Source organism: Fukomys damarensis, unplaced genomic scaffold (genome assembly GCF_012274545.1).
Source record: "Fukomys damarensis isolate Sample0158 unplaced genomic scaffold, DMR_v1.0_HiC HiC_scaffold_9, whole genome shotgun sequence".
NCBI classification, from domain to species: domain Eukaryota; kingdom Metazoa; phylum Chordata; class Mammalia; order Rodentia; family Bathyergidae; genus Fukomys; species Fukomys damarensis.
In genome coordinates this window covers 50491497-50512647 of record NW_022900921.1, presented here as the reverse complement: position 1 = coordinate 50512647, position 21151 = coordinate 50491497, and the positions used below count along the sequence as shown (strand labels likewise).

The 21151-nt window shown below is 43.6% G+C and overlaps 2 long non-coding RNA genes across 2 annotated transcripts in view; one reads left to right on the top strand and one right to left on the bottom strand.

Moving 5' to 3' along the window:
- The first annotated feature begins 3976 nt into the window (after positions 1–3976).
- LOC104873040 lies at positions 3977–20030 on the top strand. Its single transcript, XR_783346.2, has 3 exons — positions 3977–4089; positions 17576–17634; positions 19871–20030. It is a non-coding gene; the product is annotated as an uncharacterized LOC104873040 (long non-coding RNA).
- The window catches only part of LOC117285387, a 35771-nt gene continuing 23821 nt past the window's right edge, over positions 9202–21151 (bottom strand). Inside the window, exon 3 of the long non-coding RNA XR_004516445.1 lies at positions 9202–9683. This is a non-coding gene — a long non-coding RNA (uncharacterized LOC117285387). The remainder of the gene's footprint in view (positions 9684–21151) is intronic.

Below are 21151 nucleotides of genomic sequence, written 5' to 3'. Positions count from 1 at the left end.
TCATATTCTTCTACTGTGTCCTCTCAGCCCTATTAGATCCCCACTCCATGCTGTCTGAAGGGCTAAATGATGTACTCTCCCTCCTTAAACCTGCCCGCCTAGGAAAAACACCACAGGGTGAGGAAAATTCTACCTTTCAGGCCACCACATAGTCACCTGCAGCTATGCCCCCAGCAACAGGCAGAGTGCCTCACATTCCTGAAATACCTCTCTTGTTTGTGACGGAGCAGTTCATCTGGTAAAGATTTCAAGGTAACCCCCTGAAAGTCAGGGTAGGCTGGGACTTGGTTGCAGCTCTCCCTTTAGCTGGATTCCTTAGTTTCTTTCATTAGAGCTCTTTTCCTCTATGCTTAGCTACTTAATTACCCTGAAAATTAGGAGTTTTGCTTCAGAGAGGGAGAAGTTGTGAAGTAGAAAAGTAAAAGCCATGCCTCTTTCCACCTCCCTATCTCTCCCTAAAAGTAATCACCATTGAGCTAGGGATTTAGCTTAGTGGTCCTGCTGCCTGCCTCACAATGGCAAGGACCAGAGTTCCATCCCTGGTACAAAAAGAAAAAAAAAAAAAATCACCATTAGTCATTTCTTGCGTGTCTTTCCAGAAGAAAAGTTTTGTGTTTTTATCAGCATATTAATAGTCTACACATTTTTACACACACGCACACACAATCTCTCCTTGGTTTTCACATGTTCAAGTTTCTCTCATTTAAGAAAACTGAATCTCCTTTCACTGAACCCAGCACACTTCATTTTCCTCCTTGTCTCTGAAGTTACATTTTTGCTGTATCCTGATCTGTTTCCTCCTCTTTTATTCTTTTGCTCAATCCCTGTCATTTCCAAGGTCCCCTCGCAACTCCAAAACTCTCTCCAAAGACATCATTAGTTTTCATCTATCTGGGTGGTAATGTCCTGGATTCTTCTGGCCAACTCCCACCTCCTGGGGAGTCCTGCCCTCTTTCCTGCTAGCCTCCCAGGGCCATCCTTGAGTATGGCTGCCTACTTATTGCAGTGGAGACTCTCCAGGCTCTAAGAAAAGCCCCTCCCTTCTCCTGTCTGCCTAGCATGGTGCTTGGCACATGGTGATTGGGATGACTGTGGATGAGTCACTAATAACATGTGAAGAAGCGAAGAGACACATGTTAGAACTCTACCACACAGCTCATTCTGTCAATGGCTAGTGGAATTGATCTTTAAAAGAAACAGATCTATTTTCCCATTTGCCTATTGAAAGACACTTTGGTTTATGCTGTCTAACTTTTTTACTTCAGTAAGTATCCCTCTATAATATTTTTCAGCTGTGCTGCATAGCAAATTCTTACAAGGGAATTGCTGAGTCAAAGGGACATGTGTTAAAAGTGTGTTCAGTATACTTTCTCCTCACAGGGTGTAGGGGAGAACACCTGTCTTCCCTACCTCCTCTCCACTTCAGGCTAGCACCCTAGAGATGTCAATCCAAGGGTGAAAACTGATCTAGAACTTTTGATTTGCATTTCCTTCATTGTGATCTGGTAAGGATAATGTTTAAAAACAAGCACAAGAAGTCTTAAACTGTTGTCTTGGGTCAGAGCACAGTAGGGTGGTTGAAGAGTTAATGCATAACAGAGACTTAGAGGCTGAACCCACAGAGCCCAGGGGGTAACTAGAAGTGAGATAAAGCTTGGCATCTCTGCTTGAATTTTATATGTCTACCTCATCATCTCAAAACTTTGAGCCAGACCCCTGTTCAGATCTGCATACAGGATATTAATCACTTAGGGATTATCCTTAGAATGAGGTTTATTAGCCCCAACTTTACTTATCTTATTTCATCCCCCTCCAAGACTGAGGATACCAAGATAAGGATAACTAAACTAATTTTCAGGATTTTCCAGAATACTCAATTACCAGATTTACCAGGTTTCCCTGGAACAATGCCTAGATGTCTTGAGTCATTATCCCAAAAGTGCAGCCACAGAGCCTAGCAGGCAACCTCATGATGCAGTCAGCCCCTCAAGACAGGAGCAGGAGCTGAAATTTGGCCTCGTATGACACATGAAGGTTCTCCCAGGACCTCGCAAAATTGATCCTGAGATACACTCAACCAGACCGCAGTCTGAATGGGATTCCCTGTGCTGCTGGCTGGCTTTGTAACAACACCCCTCCCCCATTATGCAAGCCCCCAACCTTTGTCTTTGTTCCCCTTTTCTACAAAACCATAAGATTTCCATCCACACCTAGGAGGCAGAATTTAAATTTCTTTATCTGTCCTCCCAGGTTGCCATGCATGATTAAAGGTCATTTCTGCCCTTTTCCACTGCTGTCTCCTTGATCTGCATGATGGTGAAGGTGGCCACCATGTTGGGATCCCCAGAACTGGGGTCTTTGCTTCCATAAAGGCAGTGGGTGCAACTAGTCTGCCTGCCCAGCATGACTGCCATGCATGTCTATCACCTCTTGAGGTAACTATGGAAAGCCCTAGTGCATCCAGGAATGTGCAGATGAGGCCACCAAGACAAGGTGGAGGATCTAACCAGGCGTGAGCCTCCTGTTGGACATATCCCAGCTCTGCCTCTGCACTGGCATGACACCCACTCTGAGGTCTTTGTCAAATTCCAGTGGAACCACTAGGCCATGACTTCCATACTGAGGACTCTGCCCAGGGAGCTGCTGGCCCAGTGCATCTTGCTTCAGTGTACAGGTCACAAAACAGCACAGGAGTCACTTGTAAGAGGTACAGGAACTGAGCAAGGCAGCAGCAGCTTTGAGAAAGACTGTGAAGCAGAGCTAAAATGGTAACCTTCCACCTCCACTGGGGCAGGAGACTTAGGGCACATTGAAGTCTCCAGTGGGAACCAGAAACGCCTCCTCTTCTCCCAAATATGAACTCTATAAAAAGGACTCAGTCTGTTTTGTTCTTCTTCACATCCTGAGCTCTGGGCTTGTGCCAGGTTTAAAGATGTCTTTAAACAGAAATGTAGGGAAGGAAGTGGATTGGGAGAAAGAGAGGAATCAAGATATATTATGTACAGGTACAAACTCCCTTTGATGAATGTGATCGTTACATATATTTAAATTTTACCAATAAAATTAATTTTAAAACCCACAAAAAACAGAAATGCACATAAAGTTGTATATTTATTGACAAAAATGCTGTGACCAGAGGCTCGAGTCCTGACTTTGTGTTTCCGCCAGAAGCTATGGTTCCGAACTCTCTGCTGCAATGTACAAGACAACTTTGCAGAACACAGCCATTGCAAAGGACTTCCAGGAGAAAGGCCACTCCCTGCCTGGTTCCTGGCAACTGAGGGTGAGTGTGGGGAGCCTCCTTTCTGCCTATCTGACTCATGGGCAGCTTTTCTCATGCAAATGTTTCAAAGAACTTGAATTCATGCAAAGGTTTTTCAGGTTATAGGTGAACAATAAATCTGAACGTTCTTCCCAGACTAAGCTATTTGGAGACTAAACTCAGAACCAGCAAGCACTTCTGTCCTTGACTACCAGCTGGGCTCTGTGACGCCCACCCATGTCATGTCAGAGCCTGCAGGAGAGGGGCAGGCAGAACTCTAGGACATCGGAGCCCCTACTGACTAAATGTGTCTGTCTCTTCAGGGAACAGAAGGCGGCTCTGGGCTCCTGGACATCTTCCCAGTGATCCTCTGACTCAGTTAACCTTCTGACAAAATAGATTCTTGGGTGTGAATATTTGAGATTCTTGGTATTTGCCACTCTTGCGGATTCTTAAAACATTTATATTCTAAACTGAGACATTATGTATTTTTATCTGAAATGGATCAAAAGGGACTTTTACAATAAGAATTGTATGATCCTGTCTATTCAGAGTGGCCAGACAGTGGAGAGATGTTGCTATGCAACACTGCACATCCTCCTTCCAGAAGGCTCCATTGTCTCCTGGCAACAGACCCCTATTGTCTCCTGCCTGGTGCGACCTTCATGTTGCCTGATTGGCCAGCTTCACGCCTCTCTTCTGGTCACAGTTGCTCACTCCAACAGCAGCTGGATTAATTGAGCACAATATTCCTCTGCCATCCCTGCTGGGTCCCCCTGCCAAGTGCCAGGATTCATAGAACCAAAGATGAAGCCTTTGCCGTCAGTGTAAGTCCAGCCCAGTTTAGAATGAGATACAGAAACTGATGATTTCACTACAGTGTAGCAAGTGTTAATATAAGGAAAGAAAATACCGTTCCGTCCAAACAGCTGTACCAGATTTCCTCAGCAGGGCACTGGCTTTACTTGGGAAGTAACTTCATAAACTATGGGGGTAGGCTTTGGTGCACAGGGCCCAAGTATGCTTAAAGGAGCAGGGGTGGTAGCTCTTGAAAGAGAGAGGAAAGGGAGGATGAGGGTTGTGGCCCCGCTAGGAGAGATCTTGGCTGGAGGAGCTGCTCCAAGAGTGATGTGAATTTTAAATGCTTTTAAAGTAGCCCTAGAAGGGGGGTGATCAAAGAGGAGGGACTCCAGCTGCTTGTGAGTGATATGTGCCCTGCAGAGATAAGAGCATCCAGGGAACACAGAGAAAAGACAGCTTGGCCACAGCTGGGAAATGGCATGAAGGTGATGTTGGGAACACAGTCCCCAGCCCCAACAGTTCAGAAGCATCTTGGACAGGGTGCAGATTTCTGACACCCTGGGCAATGGGATAGGAATGGATACTCCCCGGGTCTGAGTGGGTGGTGCAAGCCAGGCTGCCCTGAAATACTGCTGAGAGAAGGGGAGGTGAGGAGAGGCATGAACAGAAGCAGAGGGAGCAAGAGGCCATCTGTAAATTAGTCAGAAGCCTCAGAGTAGCAAGTGTGTCTTAACACACTGAAGCCCCACATGGTAAGTGAGGACAGAAAGTTTCAAACATGACATCCTAGCTTCTGAAAAGACAACAGCATTTTTTTTTTTCAAATTAAAATGTCACACGGGGGTGGTTTATCTACCTTCCAAAATGGTGCTGTGTCCTGAAATAGATGATAGATGGGGGAGAGGGAGAGGGATGATAGATGAGTAGATAATCAATGAGAAACAGACAGCAAAGAGAAACCTAGGCTGTCTCTCAAGGAGAAAATCTAAGATTTGCTCTTTGACTATGAATATATTTTGTTCTGCAACTTGTTGGAAGACTCCCCTTGTGCACATCACATGCAAAGCCAGACACTAGATAGGATCCACTTGGCACATAAATGTTTGCCTAAAGAATGAACCTATGGATGACCAGAATCCAGCCTTCATCGGAGTGCCCCTGAGCCACACTACCCTGTGTTCCTGTAAGAGCCAAACAGTTCACTTTGAGGCAAAATTTAAGATAGGCTCCCAGAGGAGGCTGGGGCTTTAGCTCAGTCGTGCCTCCATCTACCTTGCAAGTGCAAGGTCCTGACTTTGATCCCCAGTACAAAAAAAAAAAAAAAAAAAAAAAAAAAAGATAGGCTGCCAGAGTCCTCACAGTCTCTTCTCAGCCTGGGAGATGAGAATAGGCCCAGGTACAACGTCTAAATTTGTTTTACCCATGGCAGTGAAACAGATCCTAGGCCTGGGCATGGACAATTACGGCAAAGGGAAGGACAAGGAGAGGCAGGGCAAAGAGGAATTCCAGTAACCACCCTACCCTTAGGTGAGTGCTTCAGTGCACTAAGCAGGGAGCAGTTCTCAGAAAATTAGGTGGCTTACAGGAGGGACCTGGTTTCCTCAATTTACAGTAAGAGTTATATTGATGATCTTATCTTTGTGTCTTGCTAAGGTGCCCTTTGAGTATGAAGGTAACAGAGAGCAGTGCCCAAAGGTCCTCCAAAAAGGTGGTTGAAAATGGAGTCTACCAAACCAACAGAGGAAGCCAAACATAAAAAGATATATACAGTGATGACTCTACATAAACAGAGTTGAAACGATTCTATGGTAGAAATGGAGGTTTTAGAATAAAATGTAAATCTTACAGTAGATAGCCCAGGAAAGTAGGAGAGGAGGAGAAGAAATACAAGAAAGCTAATCTCCTTATTCATACAAAGGAGTTGGAAGATAATGTCTAAAATTAAAACATCTTTATTTATTTACTGCTTATTAATAATTTCCTTAATTTTATCAGGTTATTTTAGATATTAATATCTTTAATAGTAAGGAAATATTTACCTGAAATTCAGCAATTTTTCAATCTTCAGGTTTTTTCTGCTAAATTCAAGCACCATCACACTAAAACATTGGTTGAAGTAGGACGTACAGAACACCCACAAAATAAAAAGCTATCAAGAGACAGCATTAAGAGTTATGTGACAAACTATAGGATATGGGAAGGTATTTACAACACAATCCTAACAAACCAGTTAGAAAAATCAGGCAAAAGATAAATAGGCATTTGACATAACAGATATCCCAGGGGCTTGGCCTCATTAGTCTTCAGAGACACATAAGTTGAATAAGACCATCATGCCAGCTAAAATAAAGAAACAAAACAAAACAAAAAACACCTGAAATGTGAAGGGTGGACAATTCTGGGGATCCCTGGAACTCTCATGTACTCTAGCTGACCAGATGCCAGGGTGGAAAAAGTGCCTTTTCTGATCAAAGTAGAGCATATGCTCTAGGGCCCAAGACTCACCTCCTGTATGATGCTAACAGAATTGTGTACAAATGTCTACCCACACATGGGTAGGAGTGCCCATAGCAAGATTATTGATAAAAGCCCAGTCTGAAATAGCCCAGATGTCCATTAACATTTTAGGACATGGCTACATTATGGATATAATGGAACATCACACAGCAGTAACAGTGAACAAATATATGCATCATTGCTGAACATAATTTTGAGCTAGAGGAGTCAGATAAAGTGAGTGATAATTCCTTTTATAAAATATGAAAGCAAGACCAGCATGGTGGCAGACACTGGTAGACCGAAGTAGGAGGATGACAAGTTTGACCCACCCTGGGTATCTTAGCCACTTCAGGGATACCCTGTCTCAAAATACAAAATAAAAAGTGCTCAGTGTAAAGGCCCGGGGGGGTGTGTGTGAAAAAGTGAAAAGAAAAAGGCAAAATTATGCTGTTAGAAGTCAAGATAGTGGTGCTTTGGGGAAGCAGGAGGGAACAATGTTTCCTTCATATAGTACTTCCATACAAAGTTTCCAATTTTAAACATTAAAGAATCAGGGCATCGTCATTCTGGTAAAATTTCTCTGTGCCTCTATGCTTAGGCTCCCACTGAGAGACATCTGGGGTGGGGGATGTTCACAGCATATCCATGAAGGCTCTTCTTGAGTGGTGGGATTCGGGATGACTCTCTCTGTACTATTGCCTGCACTTCAAGAATGTACACATCATTTCTGCAGGAATATAGTGGTGGCATTTTGCCCCAGAGCAGCTCGGTCTTGTTCCATAAGGAGGATGCTGAAAGCCAAGCTGGACTGGAAGAGCACAAATGCCCAGGACAGTGCAGCTGCAGAGGGGTACACTCTGCTCACAGGAGAGGACCAGGCAGAGAGCATGAAGAATGCTCCCCAGAGTTTTCATCCCAGTGCCTCCCACGGGCTCAAGGCATCACAGTGCTTTGGCTGGCTCTTGCTTGGGACATTTGGTAGACATCCGAGTCATTCCACAGCATATTTCCACCAAAGTTCCCCCAAGAGGAGTTATTTCTGGAAACCACTCCTAGGCTTGTCTGATCTCTGCTAACGTGCAAGTTCCTATTAACTTTAAGCAGTGAGTCTTGTCTATAATTTTTTTCTTTTGTTTGTTTGTTTTTTGAGACAGGGTCTCACTATGTAGTTGAGACTGCCCTGGAACTCACTATGTAGCCCAGGCTGGTCTCGAACTCACAGCAATCCTTCTGCCTCAGCCTCCCAAGTGCTGGGATTACAGGCGTGCGCCACCATGCCCGGCAGTCTTGTCTACAATTTTTTTGCCTCACGATTTCCTGTGCTAAATTTGGACCTAACTCATGTTTGGGCAGATGTTCATCCATAATTTCATTTTATCCTCTTAATATAGTTGTGAATTTCAGCATAGCCATGAGCTCTCCATCTGGTCAGAGGGGATTTAAATGACATCTTCCACGGTTATTTATCAAACCAAGGCACTTGCTATGGAAGGACACATTCAAACTTGGGTTATACTATCCAGAATCCCTGTGGTAATGAGTTATATCTAGTTTGAGCTACCTCCAGCACCCAGGAAAGGGCTGTGGTTGAGAAATGATGAATGAGGAAAGCACCATCCTTGCCTTTATGAGCCTCCAGCTAGTGAAGGGAAGAAAATGAAGTAACCTGGAAAAGAATATGTGAGCCCAGAAGATAGAAGAGCTACGTCTTTAAGGATTAAAGAGTGCTTTGAGCTGAGCTTTAATGAATGAATGAATGAATATATAAAGAATTTTAACAGAGTGAGAAATAGGCTGAAGTGACTTCAGGTAGTGGGAAGGGCTTAAACTGGGAAAACTGTGCACGCAGGGAAAAGCAAATCATCTGGTGCGGGAGGGAAGGACAGTGTAGGAGGACGGCTAAGAAGAAGCTAAAGGTTTTGAATTATGGTTTTTTTTTTGTTGTTGTTGTTATTGTTGTTACCAGGGATCAAACTAGGGACCTTGCACTTGCAAGGCAGGTGGTAGAACCACTGAGCTAAATCCCCAGCTGATACCAGCTTAATACAGCTAACACAGCCAACTAGAGACTTAACTCATCTAAATGTCTATTTCAAGCTAGACTTAGCCCATTCTTGTGATTCTCTCTGGGTGGATTCCAGAGAACATCCCAGGCCTGAGGGACAGACAGCTGTCTGGCACATGGGAAGGTCCCCATAGCATGATCACAGGAAGGCAGGTGGTATCTAAATTTGGGCCATTCAGGAAAGCAGAAAACCTAGAGGTTGTTTTTTATTTACCTGAAATGAGTTCATCTTCCAAACCAGAAAATGGATTTTTTCTAGATCAATTTACTGAAATAACAGATCAAAACATGGCCCACATTCTATAACAGTTTATTTTTACCATGTGTATTTTTCTTCTCCTTTGGAAGGCTATTGCTTTCTTATACATCACCTGACTGTTCCTAAATTCTTTTCATTATCTTAACAGAAACATAGTAGATTATGCATTTCATTTTTAAGACCCTATTCTACATTCACTAAAATTTTAGTTAAAGAAAACTCAAACTATTCATATTATATTAATTCATGTGGAAGGCAATATTAATTTTATGATTGCCAACTAATAACAATGTAGGACACATTTCAGATGTGTTGGTATATGATAAACAAACAATGATGCCATATTTCTTTGAACTTTTACTTCACTTCTATATTGATTTTGATGCAGTCTTGCTATGTTGCTCAGGCTGGTCTCAAACTCCAGGGTCAAGTGATCCTCCCATTAGCCTCCTGTATCGTTGAGGCTATGGGTGCATGCTCCCAAACACAGCTCTGGAATTTCATTTTTAAGAAAAGGGGTTAAAAATTAAGAGTGTGGTTCAAGTGGATAGTATACACTTGGTTGAGTTAAGAAATGTGTATTCAGCAGCCTCTTTTCAGGAGGCTCCTTACCATGCTGCCCTAGAGTAAAGGGTGTGGGATTAGCCTTGGCCAGAGGAAGCAGATGATCTGGTAGTAGAGAGAAGCAGGTGCACAGGTTAGGCTCACAGGAGGGAGAACAGCATCAGTCTGCCAATGCTGAGAAGGAGGTGACTCTTACAGACTTCAAATTTGCAGAGGTATCCCTTGAGATAGACCTTGAAGAATAGGAAGACATACATCAAAGTCAACAGGTCTCAAGGGCAACCAAATGGAATTATTTTTATTTTACAGTTGAGGAAACTGAGGCCAGACTCTGAATTGGAACTATGAGGTACCTGATTCTTACAAGTATTAAGGAGGAGGTGGGAGACAACACATAGCATTTTCTACTTCGAAGAAAGAGACCACACAGCAGTTCAGGAGAAAGGAAAGGTTTTTTTTTGTTGCTTCTGCTTTTGTTTGTTTCTATTTTTTTTTTTTTTTTATTTTTTTTTTTTTTTTTGGTACCGGGGATCGAACTCGGGTCCTTGCGCTTGCGAGGCAGCCCACCGAACCGCTGAGCTAAATCCCGACCCTGTTTGTTTGTATTTTAAAATTAAAAATAAAGGAATCCCAAGGGCTCCCAAAGAATTCAAATGAGGAAATAGGGCAAACTGGGAGTTCACTGTTAGAGGAACACACACAGGCTGAGGCCTCCCATACCCCTCTCTCCCAGTTTGCCTCCCCAGTCCACTCTTCTCTGCCTCTGAGTCACCTCTGCTCCTTATCAGCTTATCAGTGGCTGAAAACTTTCCCAAACCGAAAGAGCTTCTAACCTTATGTTTTACTTTCCTTCATTTCATATGTTTGTTTATTTTGAGTCAGGGAATTACTATGTTGCCTAGGCTGGCCCTGAACTCCTGGCACAAGCCAAACTCCTGCCTCAGGACCCCTCCACCCCCACCCCACCCCGCCAAGTAGCTGAGAACAACAAGTACACACCACCACCAAGACCTACTCCCCTTCTAATCCTCAAATAAGATATTTGATTGGACTATTTCCCTTTTCTCGGCAGAGCCCTTTTTGCTAGACATTTTTAAAACTATAGTCTGATAGCCTCTAAATTCTAAAGAACTACCTTAGAAGCTGTGGGAGTAGAGACACGTGGCTCCTGCCCACTAGGCAAAATGTGGTAGGACAGAGAAATAAAACCATCTCCCCTTTACAAGTGAGGACATTTTCAGAGAGCTCACAGGGCATTCCAAGGACTGTGGGCTAGGAGGCTGTCCAGGACAGTGCTACAAGCTATCACTGGACCTAAACCTGTCCCTTCCACTTCAGGTACACTTCCTGGTACAAGTGACGGCTGACTGTCTAACTCTGGGTCCCAGGAGCCTGGTGCCAGGGAGCCTGAGATTGTATGCCTTGCTTGCTGAGCTTGAAGGCAATGATGAGCTCCATCATCTATGATGTCACGACACTTTGCAGCAGGAATCCACCCTCAAGTGGGAAAATTCCTGGTTTCTCTTGGTGTGTATGAGTTCCCTCATCAGAGTAAAGTCTTTAAGGATCCTGAGATGGTAAATAAAACATTCTCAAAGTCCACAGATTGTGGGACTAGCAGAAGATTGAAGGTGGAGAAAACAAGCCCCCAGCCAGAACAGCTGCTTTTTGTTATGAGGACAAACAGCCTCCCCTGGGTGGAAAGGGACCTAATATAACCAATCTCCTGCTGTGCAGCAGGCTTCCTGCCAATCCCTCTGGAAATGGCACCAATCTCAGGGAAAAAATGCTGGCTGCTGGTAGGCACTCAGCAGTGCCAGCAGCCAGATCAGCCATGGTGAGTAATGTTCCATGTAGCAGAACCCATGCACAGACTTCATACCTGTGGTTGTGGTCACTTTGTATACAGTGTGGCTGGGAGGAAAGCTAATCTTCACACATGAATGCCTTCTTCTTGGCCTTTGCAGCAGAAGCCTCGGGGAGGAATCATTGAGGACACCCAGCAGCACGCACCACCAGCCCTTCTGAAAGCTCAAGCGTCTTCCTTCCTTGTCACAAGGCTTCTAAATTTGTTCAAAGTCCCCAACCAATCAGTCAAATCTTTGACCACTGCCTGGGAATTAGTGCAGATCCTCAACTTTGTCTTTTCTCCTTTGAGGCAAAGTGCTTAAAGTTTTGGGACAGGAAATATTTCCCTTTGTCACTGTCTTTCAAGGCCTCTCTTAAGAAATACTCAATGCCATGTGGTTGTTCTGTCTGTGTGGCATGGAGTGTGGACCCATCTGTAAGCCAGACCCTAGGTTTTATGCCCATCTTTGTGGAGTTTCCATGAGAGCTGAGTTGGGATTGGTGAGGGCAAGGTCTAAGTGTCCCTGACTCTGAAACACTCAGAGATCTGGACCTACTTGAGCCCACTCTTCTCACAGTTACAGGGCCAACTGGGAGAAGCCCACGAAATGGCCCTACATGAGGCTTTGAGTCAGGGAACAACATGCAGCACTGTTTCTTCCACAGCAACGATCTGCAGGGCTGGGAATCAAGGGATGGAAATAGTATCGAACCTCTCACCATGACCCAATAACCCATCTCTATCTGTGAACATGTGGTGTCTGGAGGTATAGAGGTCTTGGCTGTGAAGGAGCCACTTTCCCAGAGGATGTAGCAACATTCTCATTGATTTCCATGTGATACTGGGCTGCAGATACAGAAAGGTTCACTGAGCTGGTGGAGCAGACACCTACTTCCAAGAGAATTGTATCAGCCACTGCTTATTAGAGAAATAGAGTTAATGCAAGACATACAAATATATAAGAATTTACAGGAATGGCTCACAATGGCTCCCAGCAGAGTAGGTGTGGAAAAGTGAAAAAGGTCTGTCTGCAAACTGGAGGTCTGAAGGAGCCAGTTAAAGGACTGGAACTCAGCACAGTGTCCCATGTGAATCATATCAGGAGGCCGAAGGGTCTGTTCTGGAGACTGAAGAGTCTACACTGTAAGCCAGGAGACGACATCCATAATGAAGGCAAAGACTGGAGCTCCTCCAAAGAAACAGAAGTGAATCTTCCTTCTTTGTTTTCCCCTCATACCATCCAGGCAACAAGCTGCCTGTGGTGTGTTTTCTATCTTCAGTAAATCTCCTCAGCCACACTCAGAATGATGCTGATCCAATTTAATTGGGCATTTCTTACTCAAATTGATACAATCAATTAACTATCACAGAAATGTTAGGTTGGTGCTATACAGTGGGACAAACAAGGACAAGTCAGTGGGTTTTTCTTAGTACTGCCATTGTCTAGAAGAAAATCTAGTGAGAAAGCACAGCTGCCATCCAAACCAGGACCACTGAGGACTGGCCACTCAGAAATTAAAATTTTCATCATTCTACTTGGATGAACCCAGCCAGCAAAGGGAATTTATAATGGGAAATGGGGAAAGAAGTGATAATATCAACCTCATGACAGTGACCAATACAAGAACTATAGTATTTTTAAATAGCAAAACACAATAGAGAAAATATAATAAATATACAGATAGAATATACATGAACAAAAATAGTTTTATGTATACACACACTTTCATTTCCACAGGTGAAGGGAACCAGCATACAACCTGCTGCAGTTTCTAGGATAGCAGTGGACTGGAAGCCACAGGTGCATCTGACAGAGGTGTTGAACTCTGAGACAGACTAAGGATTACTGGGCCTTTACGCCCCCCACCGGGGGAGGTCTATTCAGGAGAGCTGGCTCCGGTGGGGAATCAACTCTTCCTGGGGGCTGGATATGAAAGAACCATGAGAATGATGCTAGGCAGCAAATGCACTGCTGCTCTCTATTCCCTGCTCTCCACCCTGCTCTGCACACAGGTTGACCCCACAGGCTCCCAAACTTCCAGGCCAGCATCCAGCTGGGGGGTTGGACAATGGGAGGCACTGGCAAGAGACTGGTAGCCTCTTCCATGGTCTCCTTGGTGTTTTGGTCTCTGGCTGGGCTGATCCTCATAACTCTGGTTCTAGGACACACAGGGATCCTGGCTTTGGAATTATTGGCTTCCTCTCCTCTCTCTGTTCCTTCTGCAGGAAGCAGTGGCTTCCTGTGATTATTAACCTCTGGGATGCCTTCAAAGCTGCTCAGTCAACTCCTAGCTTTGCCACTAATTCTCCAGATCAGTTTCCAATCTGTGTTTCCATATCTGGCCCATCCTGCATGTGTATGGGGCACCAATATATGGAGAGGAGACTTAGGTATTTTCATCGCTGCAGTTTCATGTCTCACAAAATCCAGATGAGCACTAATGTTTGTGAATCAGTTAAAAACCCAAATAAAGTGGGACTTCTTGGATCATTGCAGCCCTGTCCTAAAGTATCTTAGTTACTTTTCTCCCATTGCTGAGTCAAAATACCTAACACTCAGAGTCAAAGGAAGAAAAGTTAATTGAGCTCACAGTATGTAGAAGTTTCATTCTATAATTGGCTGGCTCCAAGGCAGGTTGGGCATCACAGAGGAGAAAGTGCATGGTGGGCAGAACTAACAAAGCAACGAGGGACAACTATAGCTCTTTCAATCCCTTATATCTTATCCAGGCTATTTAAGATGGGTAGCACTCACATCCTTAATGCTAGTGCCCTTGATCCTTCATTGCACCATGAATTAATCCTAGCAACACACTCTCTATACCCAGTCACCTCTGAAAAAGACCCACCTATGGCTGCATGATGCTTTGGGAGGACATGTAGACACAAGTTGTAACATACTGCCCCTGATACCCCAAAGACTCATGCATATCCTTTTATGCAAAAGCCTATCTCCAACAGTTGCCAAAGTCCTAACAGTTTTAACATTGCTGAAAAGTCTAAGTCCAAAGTCTCTTTTGAGATTTAAAGCAAACTCTTACCTGCAAATCCCTGTACAAATGAAAAAAAAGTTAAACACTTCTAACATGCAAAATATTACAATTTCAAAAGGTACAAATACAGGGATACAAAGGAATGGGACTGAAGCAAGTCCAAAATCCAGCATGGCAAACATGAAGTCCTGTAGTTCCATGCTCAGCATCCCAGATAATCTGTGGAAACATGTGAACTCCAAAAAGGTTGGGTGGCTCAGCCCCTACAGCACTTCCAGTGGTGTCAGCTCCCACAGCATCTCTCTTGGGCCAGCTGTTCCCTCCTTGCAGTTTTCCTCAGATGATGCACATTCCAGGCTTCTTCAAACTTCTGGGTCTCCACGGCACCTTTGGCGTTGCACTCTCAGCTTTACACACTGCTCTTTCAGAGGTACCCTGCCTGGCCTCCCAGGCCTTCTTCTGAAATCTGGGTGGAAGCCCTCCTGATCCCAAAACTCTTGCATTCTACATGCACCTAAAGCCAGTGCCAGTTGATTCTTGTGATGTCTTCAAGCCATCTTTTTTATTGTCTTCTTCTGAAATACTTGGCTTTTCTTGTTAGTCTTTCAGCAACAAATTTTTCCACTGTTCCATCTTTGCAGGCCACAACTTTACTGGAGCTTCCTTTCTGGCCAAACTCTGAATGTTTTAAATCATTCTGCGGGGATTTTTGCTCTTGATTCTTAACATAAATTCGGCTAAAACCCCCAACAGTAGCCATGCCACCACCTCAACATTAGATTGCCTTGAAATTTCTTCTGCCAGATTATTTAGTCCACTGCTTTAATATCAGACTCAGTCAAAGTCTCTAGACACAAGCAAAATGCAGACAAACTTTCTGCCAAGGCATAACACACACTGTCTGGAGTCCAATGGCCAATGTAGTCCCCCTTCCCAGTAGAAACCTGCTAAGCCTAGTCTTTACCAGCATCATTTGTATCAGCATTCTGGTCTTCTGAACTCTGTTTAGAATCTTCCATCAAGTACAGCCTAAGATGATCCAGCCCTACTTTTTCAGTTAGTATCCCTGAACCTTTCCAAACTCTTCCTGCAAGCCATCTCCAAAGGCTCCTAAACCACACGGTTAGGTACAGTTACAGCAACAATCTCACTCTTGGTACCAAATTTCTGTCTTAGTTACTTTTCTCTTGTTGCTGAGACAAAATATTCAACACCCACAAGTTAAGGGAGGGAACATTAATTTAGCTCACAGTTTGTAGAGGTATATATAATTGGCTGGTTCTAAGGTAGGGTGGCTTAGCAGAGGGGCATCACAGTGGAGAAACAGTTCATGACGGGCAGAAGGTAGCAAAGCAACAAGGGACAATGATAGCTCTTTCTATCCCTTACATTTTATTCAGGCCACTTAGGGTGGGAGGCACTTACACCCTTAACCCTAGTACTCTTGATCCTACAATGCACCATGAATAAATCCCAGCATCACATACTCTAGATCTAGCCATCTCTGAAAAAGACCCACCTACTACTGCATGAGGCTTTAATGGTACATCTAGACACAAGTCATAATAGAATAGTTGCACCCTGGCATCCTCTCTCCATCTTGTGTATTTTATCATACTGACAAAGGAGGTCTGTGTCCTCCAAAGGGCTAAGCTGTCAATGGGATGACTTCCCCAAGATCACCTCTGTCTGTGTATATATCAAGAGAATTCTTTCTTAGAGAAAAACTATATTCTAGAAATTGGATCATAAGAAAATGGAATATAAAAAATTTGGAACTTTCAAAATAGAAAAATAAAAAAGTAATCAGATGCTTTACGAAAAATATCCCTCACTTTCAGAAGGTACCAAAGTCCTAACATTGGGCTGGGGGAGCAGAGAGAGTATGTGGGCCCTGAGGACAGAGAGGGGCATGCCCACTGGACTCAAGAGTTCCCACAGGCAGGAAGCTCATCTGTAGCCCTACCAACTACCGAGGGCTTCCTGCTCTCTCAGCCTGGGCAGCCTGTACCTAGCTCCAGCCCATGGCCTGCACTGTATGTGGCCCAGGTTCTGCCACCACTCTGGCCTTGCAAGGGATCAAGCTCTGCCCAGACCCTCCACAGCAGTCAACTGAGTTAGTCCCAACAATTCAACTCCTGTTTTCCCCGAATCCCATTCCTCTGGCTGGTTCTTCACCTATATAAAGCCACCAAACTGTTCAAGCCAGAAGGGGGTCATTTGTTTTTTACATTCTTTATGATTCAAATGGAATGCAATTAACAGTGGTAGAGAAGGTGAAGTGAGAAGCCACTTCCTAGAGAGGACAGAACCTGGAGGGGAGCAGCTGCATGGAGCTGCTGCATTCCAGGTCTGGAGCATCACAGTATCCAGGCCAATGACTCTAGCTAAGCTCTGTTCTCTGGCCAGGAAACAGGTTCATGGACAGGTTTGGTTTTCAGTCTTTGGGGTTTTTTGTTTGTTTGTTTTTGTGGCTGTTTTCTTAAGCTTATATGCTAATCTTTTCATTTTTATTTGTTCCTATTTATATACTAATTTCAATAGAAAGTTCATTTTAATCCTGCTCAAGATTGTTATATGTTACTACTTCTATGATTGACTATATCAAAGATATCAAAACATTGACTCTGAACATAATTCTTCAAACCTGCCAGAGATTGATGCAACACGAAGGCTGCCTTGAACTCTGGCCCTGCAATTCATTATAAATAATGTCTTTGCCTGCCAGTCTACCTGTTTAAAATGGGCATGGTGGTGGTCAACAGAGGACCCAGTTCCTATCATGGACATTCAGTATGGTGCCTGGCAGAATCAAATGCAATATAAGCACTACCTCTCTCTTCCTCTTTCATTCACGTACAAAAGGAACACAACAGTATGGTAAGCCCCTCCCAGCACCACCATGCCTCAGTGCCCACCATCACCCAACTCTTATTCATGGAATCTCCATGCTCCTGCTGTCCGGCCCACACATCACACCACTTTATCCAAGTGTATTTCCCTAGGCATTTCTGCAAGATAGGAGCTCTTCTTGAAAACATAACAGGGACCTCTTCCTGACTCTGCTCTTTACCTCCATACAAGGTAGGATACAAGAAATAAAGACAGGTATAAAGGAGACAAAGAAATCAGGGTTTTAATATTATACTTTTAAGAAAAATTGCAGCTACTCAAACCTGTTTTTTTTTCTTTTCTGGGAAACTCACAAAAACATAAGTCCTAAGGGTCTTAAAGGCACAATAAACCTGTAATGGGCACTTGAAAATTGTGCTTTCTCTCACAGACCTCCATCCCCAAGGAAGCATCAATAAAGTGGGCATCAGATCTCAACTTCAAACGCAGGTAAATGGTTTGCATTCTGACATAGCCCAAAGGGTGGGTAATGTGACAAACAGTAGGAACACACATCCTAGATCACTCATTTCAAAGCCACACCAAGACCTCATAAACATAACCAGTTTCATATCATAGTGTGTCTCATTTATCTGAATGCCTGCATTCTCCTCCTGAGTGTGTGCTTTTAAATTTCTGCCTAATACAGGAATGACTCAATTGATAAATGCTTCAGTTTATAACAGGATTCAGCAAAATTTTGCTTCTGTTAATGAACTGGGCATCAAGTGATGAACATGAGTGCAGCCATCCTCCTTGCTCTGCCATGTGGTCAAGGCTTCCTCTAATTGAGATGGCCGTCACAGACAGACCTATGCACATTTGCTGGGAAGCTTTTTTGTATGCTTTTTAGCACATTCAGGGCTGTATAGTATTATTCAATTCAGCATGGCTCCAAAGAAAGGGCAGAGCAAGCATGCGATAAAAACAAAGCGCAGAGTGGCAGTGAGGTGACAAGAATGTGCAGAGCAATAATGAAGGTGACAACAAAGGGTATAGGAAGAATGGTAGGAAGAAGGCATTGAAGAAAAGAACCATTGCACTGAAGAAGGAAACTGTAGAAAAGCAGGAACATGATATTTGTGTGTCTGATCTGGCCTCAGATTACAAGATGGTGAAGTCCACAGTCTTGACTATTTTGGGGACTAAATATTCCATCAAAGAAGCTAATGTGGCAATGTTAAGCACACAGAGGGCACAAGTGCTGGAAGAGGTGGAAAACTTCTGTTAGTGTGGTTAAATGGAAATAGCTAGTAGATAGATAATAGCATTATTGAAGCTATGATCTGTGAAAAAGCCAGGAACTTACACAGTGATTTACTGCAAGAAAATCCCTCTACAAGTGCAACAAGTGATGAATTTAAAGCCAGTAGAGGGTGGTTTGATAAATTCCACAAGAGAGGTGGCATCCACAGTGTGATAAGATATAGGGAGGCCTCTGTAGACAACTATGAGAAAGAATTCATGGAATTCATGAAGGCAGAAGGATATTTCACTCAACAAGGACTTTCTGGAAAAAGATGCTGAACAGAACCTGTATCACTCAGGAGGAAAAGGCACTGCTGGCACACAGCCCTGACCCTTTTGCTGTGTATGAATGCAAGCACTGATCTAAAGATTAAGCCACTATCGGTGCACTATTCCCAAACCCCTTATTCATTCAAGAAACAGAACATAAACAAGGTCAGACTGCCTGTCACATGGAGGGCCAATGCAAAAGCTTGGGTCACAAGGCAATTGTTTATGGAATGGCTGCACAAGGTGTGAGCACCCACCATTAAAAAATATCTTTCTGCCGGGTGTGGTGACGCATGCCTGTAATCCCAGCACTCAGGAGGCTGAGGCAGGAGGATCGCTGTGAGTTTGAGACCAGCCTGGGCTACATAGTGAGTTCCAGGTCAGTCTCAACTACATAGTGAGACCCTGTCTCAAAAAACAAAAAACAAACAATAACAACAAAAAAATATCTTTCTGATAAACAACTGCCTTAAAGTTGCCTTCTTCTGATGAACAGTGCCCCAGTACACCCTTTAGCTTTGGTGGATGATATGGATGCTGAGTATAACTTCATGAAAGTTGTTCCCCCCCACAACATGACACTTTTCTGTAGTTCACAGATGAGCAAGTGTTCTGCAACTTCAAGAAGCTGTGTAAAAGGTGCTTCTTACCTGATGTTTTGTTTGTTTGTTTGTTTGGGTACCGAGGATCGAACTTGGGACCTTTTGCTTGCAAGGCAAATGGCAGAACCACTAAGCTAAATCCATGGCCCCTTTACCTGATTTTTTTTTAAGGGTAAAATAAGTTTTTATTTATAGTCTTATAGTAAAGGGGGAAGCCTTAACTTGCAAAACAATTCTTCAGCAGTATGTACAACATACTTTTTATTTCCATGGAATGGAATCAAACACAGACAGAGACTACAGAGTATACACTAGAAATTAGCAAATGCCAGGAACAGAGTAGGCAAAAGACAAAGAAATGAGGCCTAAACACACAATACCCCTTCACTGGGATCTGCTGACAGCAGCCAGGACCAGGGCTGGATCACACAATGGAGACAGGGTCCAGGATAGGAGGAAAGAAAGCAGGGTGAGAGAAGAGGGGAGGGCCACACTGGGGTGTGGGTTTAGTACCAGGTAAACTGCTCTTGGTATTTACATTACAAAAATCTATTTCTATTTCTTAGAAATACACACGAAAAGAAAAGGAAGATTTGATCATTACTTCATGAATCTGTCACTTTGCTATTCTGACATCACCAGAAGGAGAGATGCTCACTCAGATTCAAATTTCAGTAGCAGGAAATAAAATGTATTCCTTTCAGGGATTCCCTGCCCTTTACCTGATGTTTTAATGTCACTGAATAGATGTCCTTGACTCTGAATAATTCTCGAAGAAACAATTCAATCTCCTCCACTACATCAACCTAACTGACAAAGCCTGGGAAGATGTCACATACCACACCTTAAATTCAACATGGAGGAAACCGCGGCCAAAATGTGTCCCTGAACATGACCCTGAAGAGTCTAATGCATGGGTAGTGGAGGAGATCGTGTCCGTGGCAAGAGTATGGGTCTGGACATTGACAGTGTGTATAGGAGTTTGTTGAAGACCATAAGGAGGAGCTGATGACAGAACAACTTGCTGAAGACTCCAGAGTGAGCGGCAGAAGGCATTTGTGGAGGAGCATTCCACTGAGGAAAGAGGAAGACAGGGAGGAGGTGAGCAGGGATGTGATAATCCACTATGGAAATCCATAATCTATTATGGAGAAATGGAGTGAGTGCCAGGATTTCTTTGAGAAGCACCACCCCAACACAACTGTAATGAACATAGTTGAATCTGATGAACATGAGGATAACATGGTCTTTCGTTTCTGGAGGGTTATGAAGCACAGGAAAAAAACGAGTGACATTAGATAGAGTTTTTGGCAAAATGGACCCTGCAGCTAAGGGACAAAGTAGAGAGGAAGATCTTGAAGGAGATCTCCCCGATGTCTTTATGGAGGGGACTCTCTCTTCAAACAATAACTTCCTCCCCACCCTGCTTCCTGTCCTCCTCCCCAGAAGTTGCCTCTAGCAAGGTTAGTGTTCTTCCTTTTCACACTGTACTGTACTTTGTTTCATATTTTTGTGCCTAAAAAAACACATATGGTTCAGAACAGATTAACCTTATTTACATTAAACCTTATGGGAAGTTTTGATTTGATTCAAAACTGAAAGCAATTTGTGACCATGTTTGTGGGGGTCAGAATGGATTAATCTTATTTACATAGAACCTTATGGGGAAATTTGATGTGGTTCTCGACCAATTTGGTTCTCAACCAGAATCATGGAATGAATTAAGTTCATGAACTGAAGCATCACCATAAATCCCTTTTATTCCTCTTACTGACATGTCCTATAAATTCTTTTTCTAGGGTGGGAGTCAACAAATCTGTGAACTTATCGGGCAGGTAGAGTGGCTT